This window comes from Talpa europaea (genome assembly GCF_964194135.1).
Source record: "Talpa europaea genome assembly, chromosome: 8".
In the NCBI taxonomy this organism is placed as follows: Eukaryota; Metazoa; Chordata; class Mammalia; order Eulipotyphla; family Talpidae; genus Talpa; species Talpa europaea.
The window spans coordinates 58,311,693-58,325,783 of NC_140075.1; the positions used below are offsets into that span (position 1 = coordinate 58,311,693).

General features: G+C 37.3%; 1 pseudogene across 1 annotated transcript; it reads left to right on the forward strand.

The window, feature by feature from the left end:
• Window positions 1-955: 955 nt before the first annotated feature.
• LOC311175285 (olfactory receptor 4F3/4F16/4F29-like) lies at window positions 956-2,501 on the forward strand (annotated as a pseudogene). Its single transcript has one exon. The product of its transcript is annotated as an olfactory receptor 4F3/4F16/4F29-like (transcript).
• The last annotated feature ends 11,590 nt before the right edge of the window (window positions 2,502-14,091 follow it).

A 14,091-nucleotide genomic window follows, 5' to 3' on the forward strand; every position in this document is an offset into this window, starting at 1 on the left:
GGGAAAACTGGGTCGCTACATGCAAAAGAATGAAGCTTGACCACCACCTCACACCATACACAAAAATCAACTCAAAATGGATTAAAGAACTAGACATAAGACCTGAAACCATAAAATATATAGAAGGAAATATAGGCGAAACACTACGTGATTTGCACGTCAAAGACATCTTTACAGACACATCACCCAAAGCAGTGATAGTGAAGGCAAAGATAAACAGCTGGGACTACATCAAATTAAAGAGCTTTTGCACAGCAAAAGAGACAATAACAAAAACAAAGAGAAACCCCACCAACTGGGAGAACATTTTTGCACACAACACTAATGATAAAGGACTGATCACAAAAATCTGCAAAGAGCTGATGAGACTCAACAACAACAAAGAAAATAATCCAGTCAAAAAATGGGCAGAAGAGCTTAAAAGAAACTTCTCTGAAGAGGAAATGCAAATGGCCAACAGGCATATGAAAAAATGTTCAACATCACTTGTCATCAGGGAAATGCAAATCAAAACTACCATGAGATACCATCTTACACCAGTGAGAATGGCACATATTAAAAAAACTAGCAACAACAAGTGTTGGCGAGAGTGTGGAGAAAAAGGAACTCTTCTGCACTGTTGGTGGGAGTGCAAACTGGTCCAACCACTGTGGAAAGCTGTGTGGAGATTTCTGGACCTACTAAACATAGAGCTTCCATAGGATCCAGCAATTCCACTCCTAGGTATTTACCCAAAGGACACAGAAACATCAATTCCAAAGAACACCTGCACCCCTATGTTTATAGCAGCACTGTTTACAATAGCTAAGCTTTGGAAACAACCCAAATGCCCAAAAATAGACGACTGGATCAAGAAGATGTGGTACATATATACCATGGAATATTACCCAGCATTCAAAAAAGATAAACACATGCAATTTGCAGCAACATGGATGGCGCTGGAAGGGATCATGCTCAGCGAAATAAGCCAAAAAGAAAAAGAAAAATACCGGATGGTCTCACTCATAGCAGGAATCTAGAAAACTTAAATAAGGGACCAGGAAAATGAATAACTATAAGAAAGTGAAAATCAAAATCAACAAAAAACTATGAACCAGAGAAACTTTTAGGGGGGCGGGGGCGGGAGGGGAGGGATTGGGGTCAGAATGGGGGACTGCAATTGTATGGGGAATATAACAATAAAATTTATAAAAAAAAAAAAAGACAAAAAAAAAAAAAAGGAAAAACTGTGAGGGAGAAATCAATAAATTTATTTCCATATTATTATTCTGTGACATTCCTAGCCTCCCTCTCATAACACTTGATTGAACAGAAGGTTTTGCTTCATCTTCTCCTGTAACTACCTAGAGAATTTTAGGGAGACTAGGCAGTTAGAAGTGGTACTTTGTGGCAATGTGTTTCTGCTAATTTTCTGCAATTATTGTTTAAGGGTTTATATTAAAGATACCTTGGCTGTGTAAAATAAAGTAATATTTTTTTCTTTATAATTTGAAACTCTTGCAGTCTCCACAAAGTTGATTTTCTTTCTTTTTCAGGTAAAATGAGTGTCACCACTGCTGGCAGAGGCAATGGGTGGAGCCAACCATTCTGTGGTGGTGAGTTTGTGTTCTTGGGACTCTCTAATTCCTGGAGGATCCAGCTGCTTCTTCTTTTTTCCTCCGGGTTCTACATATGGCAAGTCTGATGGGGAACCTCCTCATTGTGTTCTCTGTGAGCTAAGACCCTAAGTTACACTCCCCCATGTATTTCCTCTTGGCCAACCTCCCCTTTCTTGATGTGGGAGTTTGCTCTGTTGCAGCCCCTAAAATGATTTATGACCTCTTCAGAAAACATAAAGCCATCTCTTTTGGGGGCTGTATAACTCAGATCTTTTTTATTCATGCCATTGGGGGCACAGAAATGGTGCTGCTTATTGCCGTGGCATTTGACAAATATGTTGCCATATGCAAGCCTCTTCACAACTTAAGCATTATGAGCCCATGACTGTGCGTTTTGATTTTGGCTGCTTCCTGGGTCCTAGGCCTCATCCATTCAATGGCATAACTGGCTTTTGTTGTAGACTTGCCATTCTGTGGTCCTAATGTACTGGACAGCTTTTATTGTGACCTCCCTCAGCTCATTAAACTTGCTTGCACAGAGACCAACAGATTGGAATTCATGGTCACAGCCAACAGTGGACTGATCCCTGTGAATTCCTTCTTCATACTATTTCTTACATCTGTATTTTAGTTACTGTCAGAAAACATTCTTCAAGTGGATTATCCAAGGCCCTCTCTACTTTGTCAGCTCATGTCACTGTGGTGGGTTTATTCTTTGGACCATTATCTTCTTCTACACTTGGCCCTTCCCCTCATCACATCTGGACAAGTTTCTTGCTATTTTTGATGTGGTTCTCACTCCTTTTCTGAATCAAGTTTATCTATACATTCAGGAACAAGGAGATGAAGGCAGTGATGAAGAAACTCTGTCATCAGCTTGTCAGTTACAGGAAGATGTTCTAAATACTACTATAATGATTTAAAAATTTATCTTTAAATTCAATAATAAAAAAATAGTCATTGAAAATTTAGATTTCTATTATGCTTTTTGTATTAGGTTACATTTAGGCATGTATCAAGTTCTGCATATTTCTCTAGTACCCTAACTGGTAAGGATAGTATATGTGCTGCTGAAGCAAACACCCTAACTGGTAAGGATAAAGAGAGCTAACATAGGTGACATCCAGTTTTACATAACATTTTATGTAAATTATGTATTTCAGTTATTCACAATAACTCTCTGTGATATTTTTACCTTGATTTTTTTGGATAAATTAAAATGTTTTCTATTTAGTTTCATTATAACTACTAGGGAAAATATTTCAAGTCATAGTTGATTATCACCTTCATCCACTCTTACAAACATCCTTCAAAAAATGCCAGATAATGTGTTGGGCAATTCAGTGTTGGAATTTTAGCAAATTATTTGTTTTCAATATTATATATAATCATTGAGGCAGAGCAAAAATAATCTGGGTAGCCTGTCAAGAAGATTTCTAGATGTTGGGGTTATTATTTATTTAAGTAAGTTCTTTATTGCCTCCCCTCTCTTCAGCTTCTGGGTTACTCATTTCCCAATTTCCCAATGGAGTCAGACAGTTGTAAAATGTTTTCATTGAAAAAATACCTTTTTTTTTTTTTTTACTATCTCCTCTTCCATCTGAGTAATTTCTAGACTTTTATCTTTGAGCTCACTAAGTAGCTGTACTGTATGATCTGTCCTATATCCTATACTTTCTGTTAAATTCTTTATCTCTTTGAGTTCCTTAGTTACAGAATCTCTGGTTCTTTTTAAGCATTTCAATCTCTTAGTCAAAGTAATCTGCTCATTTATTTTAATCCTGAATTCCTTAGATTGCTTTTCTAAGTTCTTGCATCTCACTGAGTTTCTTCTTGACAACTATTTTTGCATTTTTCTATCCATTAAATCATATTCTTCTGTGTCTTTCAGTTGGTTTCTGGAGAACTGTCATTCTCGCCTTATGATACCATGTTGCACTGATTTTGTTTGAAGATATTTTCTTCTGTCTGCAGACTGGGGTATTTAATGCCTTTCTTATTTTGTAAGGTTTTGATTGCTTTGATTCCGACTCAGCTTCAGCAAATAGATGTTTTTTTTTTTCCCAGTAGGTGGCACTATGGTTCTAGTTTTTGGCTTCTCATCTAATTGCCATTGGCTAGTCTCTGTAGGAGGAGCAGGAACAGTAAGTAACCTGTGTTCAGGTATTGCATGTGTCTTGGGATTTGCTGCAGCAATGGTTTGAGAGGTAGAGGGGAGGGAAGGAGCTGGATTTCTGGGAGCTGCTGCTGCCAGAGAGATCTAGGGGCGTCCTCGTTCAAGCTCATAGCTCTACTTCTGCCCTCCTAGATTGGTGTCCAGGGCTCAGCATGGTTATGCTGTTTCTGCCCTGAGCTTGTGCTGGAGTTCAGGCTGGTGTCCTGCCTCCACTGCTTCCTTGGTTCAGTAACAGTTCACCTACCTTTTGATATACATATGCATTAAACTCTCTGGTATAGTGGAGGGAAGAACAGAGAAACCCTTTTTGAGTTATAGATGTCCCATTAATTGTAAACAGGGAACAAAGGAACCTTTTTACATCCACTAGGTCATGGTGTACAATCCTTTTAATGCTTTGTGAATTCAGATTGCTAAGAATTTGTTGAAGATTTCTGCATGGGTTCATCAGGGAGCTGATCTATAGTTTTCCATTTTTGTGTGTTGCTTTTGTTTGGTTTTGGTACAGAGTAATATTGGCCTCCCCAATCAAAAGGCACAAAGTGTCTGGTTTAATGAGAAAATAAAACCCAATTTTCTGTTGTCTCCAGGAGATCCCTCTGAACTCCAAAGATAAACTAAGGTTAAAGCGAATGGCTGGAAAACTATCTTCCAAGCAACTATCTTCCAAGTATGACTACCATACTTATATCAGATACAATAAACTTGCTGTGGGGAGATGGCATCAGAGTAGGTTCCATGCTTCACTGTCAGGAGAATAAAGTAGCTCAGAGGGACTCAGAGGACCCCGATGACTTAGGGTGAAGCTAGAGCACCTCCTGAACACCAAAGACCAATACTGACTATGACAGAAGAGCTGCTGAGGACAAACAAACATATGTAACAAAGGTGGGTAGCTCTAGAAGCCTGGAGACAGGAAGCAGGGAATACACTGCCGTCAAACCTACACTTCCATAACAGGGCAGTCCCAGAGAGAGAGCTGCTTAGTGTATAACTAATGTGGTGAAATGCATGGGAAAGTCCTGTGGTAAACCAGATGGGCAGGGCCGCCAGTGAAGAAGACAGATTGGCAGAGCCCATCCCCCTGGGGGTTGTGGCTAATTCTGTGAAGTGGTACAGAAAGCCCTGCCCACAGACAGCAGTGATAGGGTCTGGAAACCCAGAGAGGCGGACTCTCAGTGACACATAAGCATGGACCTCCCCCCCCACACTGCTTTCACTTGACCCCTCCAGTTCCCACCCTACTTTCACACAAGGCAGATACAGATTAATTCTCCCTAGCATACAGCACCACCTACTGGAAAAGTGGGGTTTCTACATCCTGGGGACACAAATATACAGTGATCTAAAATGCTAAAAATGGGGAGATGGAAAAATACAACACATGGCACCTGCAGTCTATTTATATTTAGAGTGATTATATATATATATATATATATACACACACACACACACATATAGGGATTGTCATTTCTGTTTTACTTTATTTGGTTCTAATTATTTATCTCCCTAATTATTTATCTGTATTTTTTTTTTTTTTGCTTTGATTTAGATAGGAGTACTCCATCCAACAGAACTTTTAGAGAAGGTCACCCTGACAAACTCATTCAAACTTTATTTGTCTGGGAAGGTTTTTACCTTTATTTTTTCTTTGTATCAGAGAGCGAATTTTCCAGGGTATAGCATTTTTCTCTGGACAGTATCTTTAAGTATTTGGAGTGCATCATTCTGTTCTTCACTTGTAAGAGTTTCTGCTGAGAAGTTTGTATTCTGATGGGAGTACTTTTATAAATCACAGGCTTTTAGCCCCTCTCACCACATTCCATATTCTTTGTCTATAATTGTTGCTAGTTTCTCTTCTTGTGTTTTGGTATAGGTATCATTCAGTTCTCTTAGCTTCATGGACTGGTATATTTAATTCCTTCCCCAGGTGAGGGACATTTCCTCTACTATTTCCTAGGATAGGCAATATGTTGCCCTTTCTCTTTCTTCCCCTCTGGAATACCTATTATTCTTACATTTGTTTTATTAATGGTGACATATATTTCTCTAATTGCCTGTCCATTTTTTTTTAATATCTCATTTCTCTTCCTTCCACCTGGCTCCTCAGTATATTACTATCTTGGAGGTCATTGGTTTGATGCTCCATTTGGTATATTCCACTACAATAGCTTTCACATTAAAAGTTCAATTTCTAGCTTCTATTTACTTCTGATTTTATTTGTATACTCATTAATTCTTCCCCAGATTTTTATTGTTTCTCTTTGTCTATTGTTTCTGAGTTCTCTTGTATTTCTTTTACTTGCCTTTCTGAATTTTCTATTATCTCTTTAATTTTTTTATTATAGCAGTTCTGAATGCTCTATCTGATAGGAAAATATAATCTTCCATCTTTTGTGTTTGAAGTCTCGAAAGTCATGATGTCATACTCTTTTGAGATCTTGTATTTCCATATGTTACATATTTTTTTGTCTTCCCATTTGCTATTTGAGGTCTCCCTATTTTATTATTCTTTGAAGTATCTTTAGTAATAACTTAGTGGGTTAAATTGTTTTACTTTTCCTGCAGGTGGTGCTGTGGTTTTCTTTGATTGTATTTATTTGTTTATTTTGATGTTTGCCAGCTGCTTTATGTACTCAGATCTGTTTTACAGTTGCTGTGTTGGCATGGTTCAGAAGGGCTTGGAGGACTCTAGTTTGTGTGGATGTCTGTCTGAAGCACACCAGCTCTTCCTCAATGTTCCCTCTTTTTACAGGAGAATACTTCAACAAAACCTCCATCTCCCCTCCACAGGGTCCCTGGCTGAGCTGACAGCCATTCCACTGGTGGCGCTTACTCCAAATCACAAAGCTTATGTTCCTCTGTCAACCTACCTCCTATTCAATGTAGTGTGAATCTCCTCAATGTCAAACCTGTTTAAATATACACTGATCTCTATTATCTAATGCATAATGAACCCCACACCGCTCCATGGCAGTATCTTTTGGAGCTGTGTCCCTCTGGATTATGGCTATGGTCCAAGAGTCACAGCTAGTGGGGCCAGGCCTTGTCATTGCCTTTGCTGGAGGCTGTCACATCGGCTCTCCTTGGAAGGGTTTGCTCCACTCTTGCAAGGGCCTATGAGGTCTGGGCTACTACCGGGATCCATCCTGAGGCTCACCAGGGCCTGGGGGGTATGGTGATCGATCACAGTGGGTCTGCTTTCAAGTCCTGTTTGTGGGCTCACTATGGTCTGTCAGGACCTAAGGCATGTCTGAAGAAGCAGAGATTTAATATTTCCCTGGTTTCTCCCATTGAAGTATTTTTTTTTTTTCATAAGTACTTGCATGTAAAATATCTCATATAATTGGCGTGGCACTTTTGTTTTAATGGTCCTGCTGTAACCAGCCTTCTTTAAGGACAGAGGCCACTCTGAGGCAAAAGACTACCTGTTTGCCAATTGCCTATGTTTCCTCAACTGATCATACATTCGTCCACATGCCACTGCTAAAAGCTCTGTGGGTCTCTAATGGACTAATGGTCCCTTGTATTATGTTTCTCCTCTTAGCCCATTTGGAATGAATTCCACAGAAGAGATATGGGTTCTGACTTCACAGATCTTTCTTTTGTTTCATCCCTTTTATCTATGATTTCAGAGACCAAAGGGACATGCAGGAACCTGGAGGTGCTAGGAAAGGAAAGAAAGACTCTATTGGAGAATGATCATGTATATGCTTACTCTGTACCTGCAGTTACTATCAAGTATAACAGCAGGACTTGTGGCTTGTCTGGCTTACCCTGCCAGATGTCTTTTCTTTCATAACTTTCTCTCAGATGCATCAGACTTTCCTCTTTAGGAAACCTCAAGTTTATTACATAATTCTTTACATGTCCAATTTGTTGATAGTAAGAAAATTTCTCATACAACCGCTAGGCTCCATTTCAAATAACTAGTTTGGTAGTGTCTCTGCCTCAGTGTTCCTAAATGTTCTTTGACAATTGGACTTTGACAATTGGGCTTTGACTAGTGGGCTTCGACAATTAGGCTGCTTGGCCTGAGCACAAAAGATTCTACTCACTTAAATAATTGAAATTTATTGTTATAGTCGATTTAATCTAAGACAAAAGCAAGTAAGAAAGATAGTGGTTGTTCCTTTGAATTAGTAAAAGTTGGAGTACTGGAACTGAAGAGTCCTATATGATATAAATGAGGTCTGTGCATTAAAGTTTTTTCTAAGTAAGAATATGCTAATCAATGCAATGCACAATGGGTAGTAATGAAGACTGAAGTTGACTGAAAAATCATTGCTACAATAATTTGCATTTCCTCTTGCCAAGAGGTGTTTATTTCCTTAACCTTAGATATGGTTTGTTCTTCTGCCTTACTTTCACCAGCGGAATGCGGAAAGGATATTGCTGCATGACTCTAGAATTTAGGCAGTTTGCTTTGCAGATATTGGCTTTGCTTAATGTTCCCCATCATCCTATAAGAGAGCTTGGGTATGACTACTCAGTGATCAGTGATCCCTTGGAGAGAAAGACCAGGCTAGTAACAAGGATTAAAGCCCTAAGCATGTAAACAAGGCTGTCTTAAGCACTCCAATTTCATTCAAGCTACCAGAAAACTGATGCCCTTATGAAAACCTAGAAAAGACCAGCAGAACTGCCCAGCTGAACTTAGCCCTAGTTATAAACTGAAGACCAGTTAAATGTTATTGATTTAAGTTACATTGGTCGATAGCATATAATACTGGAAGTCCTAGGCAGAGAAATAGGACAAGAGAAAGACATATGAGGAATCCAAATAGGGAAGGAAGAAGTTAAACTATCACTATTTGCAGGTGATATGATAATATACATAGAGAACCTCAAAAACACCACAGAAAAACTAATTAAACTAATCAATCAGTTTAGTAAAATGGCAGGATACAAAATCAACATGCAAAAATCAGTAGCCTTCCTATACACAAACAATAAATCTGAAGAAGAAATAAAAAAAAAATCCCTTTTATTACTGAAAGAAAAAAAATAAAATACTTGGGAATAAACTTAACAAAAGAGGTAAAGGACCTATACAAAGAAAACTATAAAACACCATTAAAAGAAATAGAAGAAGCCACAAAGAAATGAAAAGACAGCCCCTGCTCATGGATTGGAAGAATTAACATTATCAAAATGGCCATTCTACCAAAAGCAATTTACAGATTCAATGCTATTCCAATAAAAATTTCAATGACATTCTTCAAAGAAATAGAACAAATACTGATGAAATTCATATGGAATTGCCTAAAACCCCGAATAGCCAAAGCTCTCCTGAAAAAAAAAAAAAAGAGAAGGGAATGGAGGCACCACACACCCAGACTTCAAACTATACTGCAAAGCCATAATCATCAAAACTGCATGGTATTGGAATAAGAACAGACACACAGACCAATGGAACTGAATAGAAAATCCAGAAATAAACCCATAGATTTATGGTCAACTAATATCTGACAAAGGAGCAAAGAATACGCACTGGAGCAAAGAAAGTTTGTTCAATATATGGTGCTGGGAAAATTGGGTTGCTACATGCACAAGAATGAAACTTGACTACTACCTAACACCATGCACAAAAACCAACTCAAAATGGATTAAAGAATTAGACATAAGACCTGAAACTGTAAAATACATAGAAGGAAATATGGGCAAAACAATACATGACATGCACCTCAAAGACATGGTTACAGACACATCTCCCAAAGCAGTGATAGTGAAGGCAAAGATAAACAGCTGGGACTACATCAAATTAAAGAGCTTCTGCACAGCAAAAGAGACAATAACAAAAACAAAGAGAAACCCCACTGACTGGGAGAAAATTTTTGCACACAACACTAATGATAAAGGACTGATCACAAAAATCTACAAAGAGCTGATGAGACTCAACACAAAGAAAATAATCCAGTCAAAAAATGGGCAGAAAAGCTAAAAAGAAACTTCTTCAAAGAGGAAATGCAAATGGTCAACAGGCATATGAAAAAATGTTCAAAATCACTTGTAATCAGGGGAATGCAAATCAAAACTACAATAAGATACCATCTTACACCAGTGAGAATGGCACATATTAAAAAAACTAGCAATAACAAATGTTGGTGAGGTTGTGGAGAAAAAGGAACTCTCCTGCATTGCTGGTGGGAGTGCAAATTGGTCCAACCACTATGGAGAGCTGTGTGGAGATTTCTTGACCTGCTAAACACAGAGCTTCCATATGATCCAGCAATTCCACTCCTAGGTATTTACCCCTGTTTATAGCAGCGCTATTTACAATAGCTAAGCTTTGGAAACAACCCAAATGCCCAAAAATAGATGACTGGATGAGAAGACGTGGTACATATACACAATGGAATATTACTCAGCAATCAAAAAGGTAAACACATGCTGTTTGCAGCAACATGGGTGGAGCTAGAAGGGATCATGCTCAGCAAAATAAGTCAGACAGAAAAAGAAAAAAAAATTTCCACTCATAGCAGGAATTTAGAAAACCTAAATAAGCGACCAGGAAAAAGACCAATTAATACTAAGTAAAAATCAAAATCAACAAGCAACTATGGACCAGAGACACACTATGGGGGGAGAGGGGGAATGTAAGGAGGGATTAGGGTCAAAATAAGGGGGGGTGCAATTGTATGGGGAATACTATCATAATGAAAATGCATACATTGTGCAAAAATGAAACATGATATAAGAATTATATAAAATATTAAAAAAGAAAAAAATAAATAATGGATATAGAGTATTTTATATCATTATAGTTCATCAATAGGCTTTAATTTACTCTCTGCTAATTTTGATTTGAAGATATACTATATAACCAGAGGTTATATATGCACCTGCTTGTTTTTCCATACATTTCCAAGCAAAAATGTTTATTTTTAAGAAATTGACCTATCAAAGATGAAACCATGAGTGACTTGCCAAAAGCATGTGAGCTCAATCTGTGCTACTGTTCACACTCCTCATTTGAGCCACATCATACACATAATAAAGAACTGACTGTTGATAACCACCTGTGTATCTTATTACCTCTAATTTAGTTATCCTTGGTAACAGGACACAAAATACATTCTAGTGCCACTTTGGACAACAGTTTTTCCTCCCTTTTTCTTTCCTGCCCTCTGTTCTATGGAGATGATAATTATTTTCACTTGATTGAAGGTATGTGTTTTCATTCCTATGAAGTTTCTTCCTTACTAACAAGAAAACAAGCAGGTGCATTTTAAAAAAAGTCTGCAGCTTTCATAAAAAAAAAAAAAAATCCCTGGTCTCCCTTCCACCTTCTCCTCAAGCGACCCATTACCAGCATTCCCCTTTGGTTGCTGTGGTCACATTACTGTGGTCCTAGGAAACAATTCCCTTGGCTGAAGGTATTCAAGATGGCAGTCCCAGGTCTCTATAGTCCCAGCACTTAAGACACTTTCCAGTGCTGTTAATTAGCTCCGTTTCCTGCTCTGGAGGTATTATATAGGACATTTTATGCCAGATGACCATAACATTTGAAAGATAAGAGCTCTTCACATAGTTTTGTAAAATCTATGATAATTTCAACATTAATCCAAAAGCTTAGGTGGGAAACTGTTTGTGACAGAGATCACAGATTCACCTGGAAACACAAAGAGCAGTGAGAGGGGACATCTAATCAACCAGAAGACACAGCTCAAATCTGCCGTTCATCAGGGAAATGGCAGTATTTCCCATACTTACAACCCCAAAATAGCAGACATCTAAAGAAGAATGTCTGGAAGCCAAGGTTCAAATATAATAATTATGAATTTGTTATCCATTGGTTCCTTAGCTTCAGCAAAGCTATTTATGCTCCCCTTATCTTAGTTCCCTTACATCTAAATGAAAAGGATTTTACAGTCACTAGCAAAGTTTCATTCAGTCCCTAGTAACAACAGCCTTGTAACAGGCTTGTTGTGTTGCCAAAGTAAAAACAACCATTTCTGGAGTATGCAGCTGCAGTGCCTGGACCTGTATATTTTTCTACTATTCTGTCAGAAGCTCTTTTTACTGATCTCATAAAGAACTAGTAGAGAAAGCTCTAGGATGATAAGAATATGTTTTCTGTGCATTCTATGATTTTCTAGTAATTCTAATTTAAACCAACCTTACTAGTAATTTGAGATTAAAGTTAGGAAGTATAGATTACAAATCTTCATCTGAGTGATTCCAAATATTGATTTAATTTAAAGAATACGCTGGAATTATAATGTTGTCTTGAATTGTTATTTTAAAAAATTTCTTTCCCTTCCTGTTGACCAGCTCAAAATGAGAAGACTTGAGCAGAAGAGAGTCAACTGGTCACTGGATTGTCTCTGAGGTATCTCTCATCTCTTACATTCAATGCTTAGATGGTGGGAGGGTTGGGTAAGTCAGGGCTCTATTATTAGTCAAAACCAAGTTGGTTAGCACACTACAAAGGCACACTAGATTTAAATTTGTGATCACCAGTGATAATTTGTTTTCCTTTTGCAGTAGTGAGTTAAGTGAACAGTTTCACTGTCTCGAAAAGATCAGATTTAAACTATTATTCTGCTCTTATGTAAAATGGTATATGTTTACTGGATACTTTTACTAATTATGACACCTTGAGATATGAAGACAGCGCATGAAGGACTGTCCAGGAGGTGGTGGCATCAATAAAGAATACACAATATTCTTTTTCAAATTTTGAACAACTTAGGAATTATGTAACTTTGAAAATCTTTGCTAATCTGAAAAATAATATTATCCATTTTTGAAGATAAAGTCTTAAATTTTTAAGAGTATTTTGCCATAAAATGCATAGAAGAAAGGAGAATCAACTCCAAAACAAAAGGAAAAAAGCAAAGATAAGTAAATGGGATTACATCAAACAAAAAAGCTTTTGTATAGTGAGCAAAACCATCACAAAAACAAAAAGAAAACATACTGACTGGGAGAAGATATTTGAAAATCTGACAAGGGCTTAAAATCTAAAATATGAAGACCTCACACAACAACAAAAACCAAAATAACAACAGAAACCAAACAACCCAATCAAGAATGGGCAGTGCATTTGAACAGATTCTTCTCCAAAGAAGATGCACAGGTGACTAACAGGCACATCAAAAAATGTTCCTCTTTACTTATTATTAGGAAAATGCAAATCAAAATCATAATGAGCTAGCACTGTACACCTGTGAGAATGGTATATGTAGAAAGGACTGGAAATAATGTTTGCAGTAGGAGTGTGGAAAGGAACTCTTACTGTTGGTAGGAATGTAAATTGATTCTGGTCTTGTGGAAAATGGTATGGAGAGTCCTTCAAAACTTTATAAATAGCAGTACCATATGAGCCAGAAATACCTCTCCTGAGTACATTTTGGAAAAGATGAAAACACTAATTTGGAAATTTACATGCATTCCTTTGTTTATAGCAGCATTATTCACAGTAGCTTAGAAAGGGAAATAATCTAGGTGCCCATTTACACATGACTGGATAAAGAACTGGTATATATGCTCGGTGAAATACTACTTCAGCTATTGAAAAAGTTGAACTCTTGCCACTGTGACAACATGGATGGAACTTGACGTGATTACGCTAAGCAAACAAGTCAGGAAGTGAGAGACAACAACCAGATGGTTTCTCTCTTGTGGAATATAAATAACCAAAACAAACAAACTAACAAATTACAACAAAATAAATCTTAGATTCTATGGAAAATATAGTGGTTACCAAAGGGGCAGGGAAAAGGGGAGGGTAGAGGGCATGAACTTGATAGTGATAGTGGGAACAGCACTACACCTTTGGGGTGGGTTAGGTGAGGCTTACACACAGATGCAGGTAAAGAAGTACCTGTAAAACTGACACAGTACTGTAAATGAATAAAATTTTATTATGTTGACAAAAATGTTTTGGGCTTGGTGAAAATGGAAGCATGGTAGAAAGACAATTTTCAGCTTTTATGGGGAATAATTTAGAATTCAATTATGTTCTTGATAAACTGCTTATTGGAGAGGTTGCTGATGATAATGCTTGTGAAAGGAACTGAATTGACTTGAAGTCTAGGTGTTTTTTATAAATGTGAATATCATTTATGCTATTATCGAGAGAAAGTCTAAAAAAAATTTTAAAGACATAATTAAAAGACCATTTAGTGAAAGAATTAACAGGTGGTTTTTCTTTAGGTTACTGATATAACACTATGATTATTAGAATTTTATATTAAAAGCTAAATTGATACATGAGCACTGAAAATTAAAGTTCAAAGTAAAAATGCAAAGATTGATTTCCCTGCATAATTTTCTCAACCCTCTTCCTTGGAGATAACTATTTTAATT